The sequence below is a fragment of the Polistes dominula genome, unplaced genomic scaffold, assembly GCF_049000335.1.
Source record: "Polistes dominula isolate Pdom_NZ unplaced genomic scaffold, Pdom_raw_medaka contig_11, whole genome shotgun sequence".
Classification (NCBI taxonomy): domain Eukaryota; kingdom Metazoa; phylum Arthropoda; class Insecta; order Hymenoptera; family Vespidae; genus Polistes; species Polistes dominula.
In genome coordinates, this window is record NW_028301154.1 from 1 (window position 1) to 12194 (window position 12194).

General features: G+C 39.9%; 4 long non-coding RNA genes across 6 annotated transcripts; 2 read left to right on the forward strand and 2 right to left on the reverse strand.

Moving 5' to 3' along the window:
• Window positions 1-6473: 6473 nt before the first annotated feature.
• LOC149030532 (uncharacterized) lies at window positions 6474-8026 on the forward strand. The gene is made up of 3 exons (XR_016178557.1): window positions 6474-7089; window positions 7239-7449; window positions 7528-8026. It is a non-coding gene; the product is annotated as an uncharacterized LOC149030532 (long non-coding RNA).
• LOC149030533 (uncharacterized) lies at window positions 7420-8726 on the reverse strand. 3 transcript variants are annotated; one of them, XR_016178554.1, is made up of 3 exons: window positions 8589-8726; window positions 8040-8087; window positions 7420-7933 (listed from the first exon to the last, which is right to left on the reverse strand). It is a non-coding gene; the product is annotated as an uncharacterized LOC149030533 (long non-coding RNA). The 3 variants fall into 3 exon arrangements; XR_016178555.1 differs by lacking the exon at window positions 8040-8087 and having other exon boundaries at window positions 8589-8721; XR_016178553.1 differs by lacking the exon at window positions 8589-8726 and having other exon boundaries at window positions 8040-8582.
• On the forward strand, window positions 8618-8994 carry LOC149030534 (uncharacterized). Its single transcript, XR_016178556.1, has 2 exons — window positions 8618-8820; window positions 8894-8994. It is a non-coding gene; the product is annotated as an uncharacterized LOC149030534 (long non-coding RNA).
• Window positions 8995-9122: 128 nt separating this feature from the next.
• LOC149030535 (uncharacterized) lies at window positions 9123-11901 on the reverse strand. The gene is made up of 4 exons (XR_016178552.1): window positions 11746-11901; window positions 11356-11591; window positions 9566-11281; window positions 9123-9461 (listed from the first exon to the last, which is right to left on the reverse strand). It is a non-coding gene; the product is annotated as an uncharacterized LOC149030535 (long non-coding RNA).
• Window positions 11902-12194: the final 293 nt, after the last annotated feature.

Sequence of the window (12194 nt, forward strand, 5' to 3'; positions counted from 1 at the left end):
CTGACGCAGCCCTGACGCAACCCTGACGCAACCCTGACGCAACCCTGACGCAACCCTGACGCAACCCTGACGCAACCCTGACGCAACCCCTGACGCAACCCTGACGCAACCCTGACCGCAACCCTGACGCAACCCTGACGCAAACCCTGGCGCAACCCTGACGCAACCCTGACGCAACCCTGACGCAACCCTGACGCAACCCTGACTTCAACCCTGACGCAACCCTGACGCAACCCTGACGCAACCCTGACGCAACCCTGACGCAACCCTGACGCAACCCTGACGCAACCCTGACGCAACCCTGACGCAACCCTGACGCAACCCTGACGCAACCCTGACGCAACCCTGACGCAACCCTGACGCAACCCTGACGCAACCCTGACGCAACCCTGACGCAACCCTGACGCAACCCTGACGCAACCCTGACGCAACCCTGACGCAACCCTGACGCAACCCTGACGCAACCCTGACGCAACCCTGACGCAACCCTGACGCAACCCTGACGCAACCCTGACGCAACCCTGACGCAACCCTGACGCACACCCTGACGCAACCCTGACGCAACCCTGACGCAACCCTGACGCAACCCTGACGCAACCCTGACGCAACCCTGACGCAACCCTGACGCAACCCTGACGCAACCCTGACGCAACCCTGACGCAACCCTGACGCAACCCTGACGCAACCCTGACGCAACCCTGACGCAACCCTGACGCAACCCTGACGCAACCCTGACGCAACCCTGACGCAACCCTGACGCAACCCTGACGCAACCCTGACGCAACCCTGACGCAACCCTGACGCAACCCTGACGCAACCCTGACGCAACCCTGACGCAACCCTGACGCAACCCTGACGCAACCCTGACGCAACCCTGACGCAACCCTGACGCAACCCTGACGCAACCCTGACGCAACCCTGACGCAACCCTGACGCAACCCTGACGCAACCCTGACGCAACCCTGACGCAACCCTGACGCAACCCTGACGCAACCCTGACGCAACCCTGACGCAACCCTGACGCAACCCTGACGCAACCCTGACGCAACCCTGACGCAACCCTGACGCAACCCTGACGCAACCCTGACGCAACCCTGACGCAACCCTGACGCAACCCTGACGCAACCCTGACGCAACCCTGACGCAACCCTGACGCAACCCTGACGCAACCCTGACGCAACCCTGACGCAACCCTGACGCAACCCTGACGCAACCCTGACGCAACCCTGACGCAACCCTGACGCAACCCTGACGCAACCCTGACGCAACCCTGACGCAACCCTGACGCAACCCTGACGCAACCCTGACGCAACCCTGACGCAACCCTGACGCAACCCTGACGCAACCCTGACGCAACCCTGACGCAACCCTGACGCAACCCTGACGCAACCCTGACGCAACCCTGACGCAACCCTGACGCAACCCTGACGCAACCCTGACGCAACCCTGACGCAACCCTGACGCAACCCTGACGCAACCCTGACGCAACCCTGACGCAACCCTGACGCAACCCTGACGCAACCCTGACGCAACCCTGACGCAACCCTGACGCAACCCTGACGCAACCCTGACGCAACCCTGACGCAACCCTGACGCAACCCTGACGCAACCCTGACGCAACCCTGACGCAACCCTGACGCAACCCTGACGCAACCCTGACGCAACCCTGACGCAACCCTGACGCAACCCTGACGCAACCCTGACGCAACCCTGACGCAACCCTGACGCAACCCTGACGCAACCCTGACGCAACCCTGACGCAACCCTGACGCAACCCTGACGCAACCCTGACGCAACCCTGACGCAACCCTGACGCAACCCTGACGCAACCCTGACGCAACCCTGACGCAACCCTGACGCAACCCTGACGCAACCCTGACGCAACCCTGACGCAACCCTGACGCAACCCTGACGCAACCCTGACGCAACCCTGACGCAACCCTGACGCAACCCTGACGCAACCCTGACGCAACCCTGACGCAACCCTGACGCAACCCTGACGCAACCCTGACGCAACCCTGACGCAACCCTGACGCAACCCTGACGCAACCCTGACGCAACCCTGACGCAACCCTGACGCAACCCTGACGCAACCCTGACGCAACCCTGACGCAACCCTGACGCAACCCTGACGCAACCCTGACGCAACCCTGACGCAACCCTGACGCAACCCTGACGCAACCCTGACGCAACCCTGACGCAACCCTGACGCAACCCTGACGCAACCCTGACGCAACCCTGACGCAACCCTGACGCAACCCTGACGCAACCCTGACGCAACCCTGACGCAACCCTGACGCAACCCTGACGCAACCCTGACGCAACCCTGACGCAACCCTGACGCAACCCTGACGCAACCCTGACGCAACCCTGACGCAACCCTGACGCAACCCTGACGCAACCCTGACGCAACCCTGACGCAACCCTGACGCAACCCTGACGCAACCCTGACGCAACCCTGACGCAACCCTGACGCAACCCTGACGCAACCCTGACGCAACCCTGACGCAACCCTGACGCAACCCTGACGCAACCCTGACGCAACCCTGACGCAACCCTGACGCAACCCTGACGCAACCCTGACGCAACCCCTGACGCAACCCTGACGCAACCCTGACGCAACCCTGACGCAACCCTGACGCAACCCTGACGCAACCCTGACGCAACCCTGACGCAACCCTGACGCAACCCTGACGCAACCCTGACGCAACCCTGACGCAACCCTGACGCAACCCTGACGCAACCCTGACGCAACCCTGACGCAACCCTGACGCAACCCTGACGCAACCCTGACGCAACCCTGACGCAACCCTGACGCAACCCTGACGCAACCCTGACGCAACCCTGACGCAACCCTGACGCAACCCTGACGCAACCCTGACGCAACCCTGACGCAACCCTGACGCAACCCTGACGCAACCCTGACGCAACCCTGACGCAACCCTGACGCAACCCTGACGCAACCCTGACGCAACCCTGACGCAACCCTGACGCAACCCTGACGCAACCCTGACGCAACCCTGACGCAACCCTGACGCAACCCTGACGCAACCCTGACGCAACCCTGACGCAACCCTGACGCAACCCTGACGCAACCCTGACGCAACCCTGACGCAACCCTGACGCAACCCTGACGCAACCCTGACGCAACCCTGACGCAACCCTGACGCAACCCTGACGCAACCCTGACGCAACCCTGACGCAACCCTGACGCAACCCTGACGCAACCCTGACGCAACCCTGACGCAACCCTGACGCAACCCTGACGCAACCCTGACGCAACCCTGACGCAACCCTGACGCAACCCTGACGCAACCCTGACGCAACCCTGACGCAACCCTGACGCAACCCTGACGCAACCCTGACGCAACCCTGACGCAACCCTGACGCAACCCTGACGCAACCCTGACGCAACCCTGACGCAACCCTGACGCAACCCTGACGCAACCCTGACGCAACCCTGACGCAACCCTGACGCAACCCTGACGCAACCCTGACGCAACCCTGACGCAACCCTGACGCAACCCTGACGCAACCCTGACGCAACCCTGACGCAACCCTGACGCAACCCTGACGCAACCCTGACGCAACCCTGACGCAACCCTGACGCAACCCTGACGCAACCCTGACGCAACCCTGACGCAACCCTGACGCAACCCTGACGCAACCCTGACGCAACCCTGACGCAACCCTGACGCAACCCTGACGCAACCCTGACGCAACCCTGACGCAACCCTGACGCAACCCTGACGCAACCCTGACGCAACCCTGACGCAACCCTGACGCAACCCTGACGCAACCCTGACGCAACCCTGACGCAACCCTGACGCAACCCTGACGCAACCCTGACGCAACCCTGACGCAACCCTGACGCAACCCTGACGCAACCCTGACGCAACCCTGACGCAACCCTGACGCAACCCTGACGCAACCCTGACGCAACCCTGACGCAACCCTGACGCAACCCTGACGCAACCCTGACGCAACCCTGACGCAACCCTGACGCAACCCTGACGCAACCCTGACGCAACCCTGACGCAACCCTGACGCAACCCTGACGCAACCCTGACGCAACCCTGACGCAACCCTGACGCAACCCTGACGCAACCCTGACACAAACTCTGAAAAAACCCAAAAAAACATATACACAAACTTTTAAAAAACCCCAAAAAACATATACACAAACTTTTAAAATACCCAAAAAACATATACACAAACTCTGAAAAAACCCAAAAAAACATATACACAAACTCTTAAAAACCCACAAAAAAACATATACACAAATTCTAACTACACCCAAAAAAACATATACACAAACTTTTAAAATACCCAAATAAACATATACACAAACTCTCATTAAACAACAAAAAAACATATACACAAACTCTGAAAAAACCCAAAAAACATATACACAAACTTTTAAAATACCCAAAAAAACATATACACAAACTCTCATTAAACAACAAAAAAACATATACACAAACTCTGAAAAAACCCAAAAAAACATATACACAAACTTTTAAAATACCCAAAAAAACATATACACAAACTCTCATTAAACAACAAAAAAACATATACAGAAACTCTGAAAAAACCCCAAAAAACATATACACAAACTTTTAAAATACCCTAAAAAACATATACAAAAACTTTTAAAATACCCTAAAAAACATATACACAAACTCTTAAAATACCCAAAAAAACATATACACAAACTTTTAAAATACCCAAAAAAACATATACACAAACTCTGAAAAAACCCAAAAAAACATATACACAAACTTTTAAAATACCAAAAAAAACATATACACAAACTTTTAAAATACCCAAAAAAACATATACACAAACTTTTAAAATACCCAAAAAAACATATACACAAACTTTTAAAATACCCAAAAAAACATATACACAAACTCTGAAAAAACCCAAAAAAACATATACACAAACTCTTAAAAACCCACAAAAAAACATATACACAAATTCTAACTACACCCAAAAAAACATATACACAAACTTTTAAAATACCCAAATAAACATATACACAAACTCTCATTAAACAACAAAAAAACATATACACAAACTCTGAAAAAACCCAAAAAAACATATACACAAACTTTTAAAATACCCAAAAAAACATATACACAAACTCTCATTAAACAACAAAAAAACATATACACAAACTCTGAAAAAACCCAAAAAAACATATACACAAACTTTTAAAATACCCAAAAAAACATATACACAAACTCTCATTAAACAACAAAAAAACATATACACAAACTCTGAAAAAACCCAAAAAAACATATACACAAACTTTTAAAATACCCAAAAAACATATACACAAACTCTCATTAAACAACAAAAAAACATATACAGAAACTCTGAAAAAACCCCAAAAAACATATACACAAACTTTTAAAATACCCTAAAAAACATATACAAAAACTTTTAAAATACCCTAAAAAACATATACACAAACTCTTAAAATACCCAAAAAAACATATACACAAACTTTTAAAATACCCAAAAAAACATATACACAAACTCTGAAAAAACCCAAAAAAACATATACACAAACTTTTAAAATACCAAAAAAAACATATACACAAACTTTTAAAATACCCAAAAAAACATATACACAAACTTTTAAAATACCCAAAAAAACATATACACAAACTTTTAAAATACCCAAAAAAACATATACACAAACTCTGAAAAAAACCCAAAAAAACATATACACAAACTCTTAAAAACCCACAAAAAAACATATACACAAATTCTAACTACACCCAAAAAAAAACATAAACACACAAACTCCTAATAAACCCAATAAAAAAAAAAAATAAATAAATAAATTGATACACACATACTGACTTAACCCTCGGGCGCGTGAATATTAAAACGCACACACACATAATGAACGAACCCTCGCGCGTGACCTTGACCCACATAATGAATGAAACTCGCGCGCGACCTTGCCCTAGATGTCCTTGACCTTCGATGACCTTGACCTGTAAAATCGGCTACAGGCACGGCCTCACGATTGATTGCCACCCCATTAACTAGAGACCAGGCCCCCTCTAATACTAGAAGACCCCCAATTTTCTTATTCTAATTCTTTACTACTACTACTATTATTTCATGCTTCTACTATTTCATGCTTTTACTACTATTTCATGCTTCTACTACTACTACTACTACTATTTCAAGCTATTACTACTACTACATGCAACTACTACTACATGCAACTACTACTACATGCAACTACTACTACATGCAACTACTACTACTACTACTCCTCATCCCTTTTTCCAAAGGCTGTCATTCTCAAGAGCAAGCTGAATACAACGCTCAGGCCTAAGCGTGTATTGCAACCTGCTCCTGAGCGCAGCCACAGGAGCACTCTGCCTCTGCAGAGTCGGGGTCGCACCCCGATGCGTTGAAATCCATGCGCTTTGCACCTCCCTTTATACTAAATCGGCTATCCCAACGCTACCGAGTTCAAGACGCCATCTCGTAATTATATATGCAAATGAACTGTACAGCTGACATACATCAAGTTGTAATGGCTTCTCCCTCTTGTCAATCTCGCATGACATCCATTACTTTACTTTAAAATAACATTGCCTTTTATTTTTTTTTTATTCTATCTTATTATATACACAAGTGCAAGTATTGTTGTTGTTGTTGTTGTTGTTGTTGTTTAAAATCTTTTATAAACTAATGTGCTGTGGTCGTCTACTTATTATAATATAATAAAAATCTATTATCATGTGTAATGATTTATTTCTTCTTAAAGTAACATAACCACCAGACGTGACATTGCCTATTAAAAAAAAAAATTAATAATTTTCATTATACGTTATTACACATATATCTACAAGTGAAGTGGTATTTTTCTTATGCTAACATATCCATACTTAGTGAAATGGTTTGCTATTTTAATTACATATAACCTCTCTCAAGTGCAATGGTTTTCTATTTAACTTTTTACATAACCTTTAGTGCAATGGTTATTAAATTAACACGTTCCGTTCATTATATGTACAACTCACGTGGTTATTACATAATTATTTAATATACTAAAAGGTTTGTGTTTATAATAAATTCAATTCTCTATTAAAATGTTCATGCATTAAAAAAAAAAATTCCTTATACGACAAAAAACACATAAATTTGTTTCATAATTAAATTTTACAATAATTAATAATGACATATAATGTTTGATTTCATTAAAGGAAAATTTCAATGGCTTGGATGATAGGATAGGTTATAAAAAAGAAATAAAATTTGACACAAAACGTGGTAATCCAAAGTAACCTCAAGTGTGCAATGGTATACTTTGTAAGTCGACAAGTAACCTTCTTTAAAGTGCAATGGTATACTTTTCCTGTCGACCTGTCCACCTGTACAGTGCAATAATATTCTTTTTACATTTACATAATAATAGTAAGTACAATGATATTCTTCTTAAGTTAACATAATAATACTAATAATAATAGTAAGTACAATGGTTTTCTTTTGTAGATCACAAACACAAATCCAATGGCTTTCTTCTTAAGCAGATATCTAACATCAAGTTAAATGAATTTCTTCTTAAGGAAATATCAAACGTCAAGTCCAATGTTTTTTTTTCTTCACAAGATATCAAACATCAAGTCCAATGGGTTTCTTCTTAAGGTGAATTGGTGATCACTGCAAAAAAAGAGAAGAGAATAAGAAAAGAATTATTATAAATAAAAACAATATTATTCACTTAATTATGATTGCATCACTGTAAGAAATTTTGTTAATTAAATACTTTACACTTTACTACACAATACTTTACACAAAAGTACAATGTGACAGCAGGTAGCCATCTTGAATTTGTCCTAGAGATGTGTTTTCTTTCGTCGTCTAGATGGCGATACATATTCTCTCTACCAGTCGGTAACTAAAGTAAAAATTTATGTTAACTTTTACTAAATTAATTATATTATATTAATTCACGTTTTATATGACAAAAATAAATGTATTTTAAACAATATTATAATACTTACTTCTTTAAACAACATCCTATTTCCATTATAAAATACATGATGGTATTTCTACAAAAAAAACACAAATGAATTCTTATAAATATATACATTTTTATGCTCTTAGTCTATTCCCAATAAAATAAGTCTACATTAATAAATTTAGTACATATAGTAAGAACTGCAAACATTAGAATGTAATTAACCATTTCTTTTCTTAATTTGTGATAACTAGGAAACATTTTTTATATCTAATATTCTTTTCATAAAATATTACTACTCTATATATGGTTTGCTTCTAGTGCAAGTATAAACAGTGACATAACCACAACTGCAATGATTTTCTATTTCAGTTAACATAACTTCAAATTCAATGCTATTCTAAATTTTCTATTTCAAAAATATTTCATTAATATGCTAAAATGTATATATGTTAATAATAAATTCAATTGTCTACTAAAATATTTCTATTAAAATGTTCATGCATTATAAATAAAAAAAAAAATACCTTATACGACCAAAAAAAACATATAAGTTTCTTAACTTGTAACATTTACAATAATTAATACTTACATGTAATGGTTGATTTCATTAAAGGAAAATTTCAATGGCTTGGATGATAGGATAGGTTATAAAAAAGAAATAAAATTTGACACAAAACGTGGTAATCCAAAGTAACCTCAAGTGTGCAATGGTATACTTTGTAAGTCGACAAGTAACCTTTAAAGTGCAATGGTATACTTTTCCTGTCGACCTGTCCACCTGTACAGTGCAATAATATTCTTTTTACATTTACATAATAATAGTAAGTACAATGATATTCCTTTTAACTTAACATAATAATAATAATAATAAGTACAATAGTTTTCTTTTTTTAGATCACAAACACAAATCCAATGGTTTTCTTCTTAAGCAGATATCTAACATCAAGTTAAATGGATTTCTTCTTAAGGAAATATCAAACGTCAAGTCCAATGGTTTTTTTTCTTCACAAGATATCACACATCAAGTCCAATAGTTTTTTTTTCTTCAGAAGATATCACACATCAAGTCCAATGGTTTTCTTCTTAAGCTGAGTTGCCGAGCACTAATCACTAAAAAAAAGAATAGAATATGAACACTGAATTATTATTGTAAATAAAAACAATATTATTCACTTAATTAAAGCATCACTATTGAATTTTTTGTAATTAAATACTTAACTTTATTGCACGTGGCTTTACAACGACATGGCAGGTGGCCATTTTGATTGTGTCCAAGCGCGATGTATTTTCTTTCGTCTAGATGAAGAAACATATTGTACTTGTCGGTAAGTGAATTAAATATTTCTATCATTTGATGATAACAGCATAATCTTACCAGTCGATACAATGAAGTAATAGCTAGTACCGCTGTTAGATGGCGATACATATTCTCTTTACCAGTCGGTAATAAAAGACTAATTTCCTAATATACATTTTTATTAATTGATTAAAAAGTTGATAAAATCCCAATCATTTATACTATATGATAACAAAATAAATGTATTTGAATAGTATTATAATATTTACCTCTTTACATATTTTTGTCTAGATTAGTTTTTAATAATAGCATCTGCATATTCTTTTTCCATAATAATAGTAATGAAATGAAATACCTTGCAAAACAAGATATTTTTTAACAAATACATCAATTTTTCTTATCAGCCAATGGAAAAAAAGTAATATCTTCTATTACCGTGTGTACATAAAACTTGATAAAAAATTTTGACATGAATTGAATGTCGGAAATATAATAATGTATTTGCCACGTGTGTTATCCACATATATGTCTTGTAATGATAACTAAGATATACATTTCTTCTCGTCTTCTTTTGATAAAATATTACACTATATACATATATTATTTTCTCGCAGTGCAAGTATGATAAGAACACAGAGTGCATTAAACTGGAATTGCGTGCAGAATTGAAGTGATGGTTAAAAAATCCCTCATGACTGTATGGGATATTTGGTTATGGATGGAGTCATAGGATTGCGTGGAAAGTTGAAGTGATGGTTTAAAAAACCCTCATAATCGTGTGGAGTCTCTCCTTTTGGATGGTGTCATTGATTTGCGTGGAAAATTGATGTATGAGATTGCATGTAAAATTGTTTTGCTAAGAAAAGGGACAGAAATGTTTAGATAATGCATAAAGTTAAGAGACAAACTAATCCACACATATATTTTAATAATTAGTAAAATTTCGTATAACAAAATACATATAGATGTACCTTAGTAGTAACTAATATTTGTTAAAATAAATTGATATAATGAGAACATCCTGAATTCATCTATATATACTCGGATTTAATAAAGAAAATTATTTTCCTTTGGTTATGACGTAATACTATTGTACCACACACACCAATACATCCCATTTGTAACTATTTTCATCCAGAATTGGCAATCACTAATCACTAAAAAGAGAAGAGAATATGAAAATAATTATTCTAAATACAAAATATTATTCTTTTGATTATGATTGCATCACTATTGCATTTCTTTAATTAAATATTTAATAGTGCACGTGGTAGTACACGACACGGCAGCCATCTTGATTTTTTCCTCAGCAATGTGTTGCCCGCGAAAATTCAAATAATAAGAAATGTTTTTTTATCATTAATCCGTAACCACAAAATTAATTATAATAATAATAATAATACTTTTATTATCTGAAACAATATTTATTTTGCAAGTGTGTTTATGTAATCTTTTAAAAATAATTCATAAATATGTCACTTTCTTTTGTTGTTCAGTTAATAAAAGTCGATTACTGTAACATGAATTACTACTACTACATATAATTGTACATGCATCGAAATATTTTGTAATATAATAATTAATTTTCCATGAAATTATACTCTTATGGTCACGCAAGAGAATTGAAATATGTATGTGTATATATAGAGTATATATTAATGATGATGCTGCTGATGATGATGATGATCTAACATAAAAGACACAGTCGAGGCAAATTCCTTTCTGATTTTACATTTTCTTTGATCCAATTAATCACCCCGTTCATTTATATAAAATTATATGTCGATACAGTCGACGATGATAAGTCGCAGCACAACAGTTTATACAAGAAATCCTTTTTTGTGTATGTGCATGTGTATTATTGTGGGGTGCAAAATAGACATATAAGTGTTTAATATAATAATGTTAGTTGCAGTATTGTTGGATTCTTCTTATCAATCTTGATAATAATGAGTAGGCATTTCTAGTCAAATTATTTACCTATCCTGTTAAATGAATCAGTTTATCAATCAGTTTGATATAGGTTTGTTTTTTACAAATGCAAGATTGCAATGCTTACCTTTTGACAGATTCTTGTCTTGATTATTTTTTGTTACTGCAGCTGCATTTTATTTACATCATATTATAGAATAAAACTCTTGTTCGGATGACATAATCAATACAAATCTTCTAATCGTTAGCCGTAAGAAAATGAAATATATATCCATTGATCCAATGGTGTAATGGACTCCTCTTCTCGTGGGTATAACGTTCTTGGATTGGAATTTAAAATATAGATCTGCATGCTGATCTGATCTAAAAATATTTTAAAAAGTTGTTTATATATGTACCAAAATAAGTTTGAACAGGGAGAAAATGTTTAGATAATGCATAAAGTTAAAAGACAAAATAATCCATATATTTTAATAATTAGTAGAATTTCGTATAACAAAATATATACTTTACTTACTAGTATTTGTTATAATAATTTGATAAAAAGAACGTCTGGAATTCATCTGCATTCTCGGATTTAATTAAGAAAATTATTTTTCTAAGGTTATGACATAACACTGTCCCACAGCACTTTATCCAGTTTAATTATTTTCATCCAGTTTAATTGGCGATCACTAAATAAAGAATATGAAACGAATTATTATAAATAAAAAATATTATTCACTTGATTATTGCATCACTAAAAGGATTTTTTTAATTAAATACTTTACACTGCACATAGCCTGTATTTACGGTATTCAAATTACATTGACAGGTAGCCATCTTGATTTTGCCCTAGTGGTTTTTTATCTTTTGTCTAGATGGCGAAACATATTCTACTAATCGGTAAGACATAGTAACATTTACTTCCGCTAGATGGCAGCCTAAATTTACTAGTCGGTACAGTGAAGTATTATCTAGTACCGA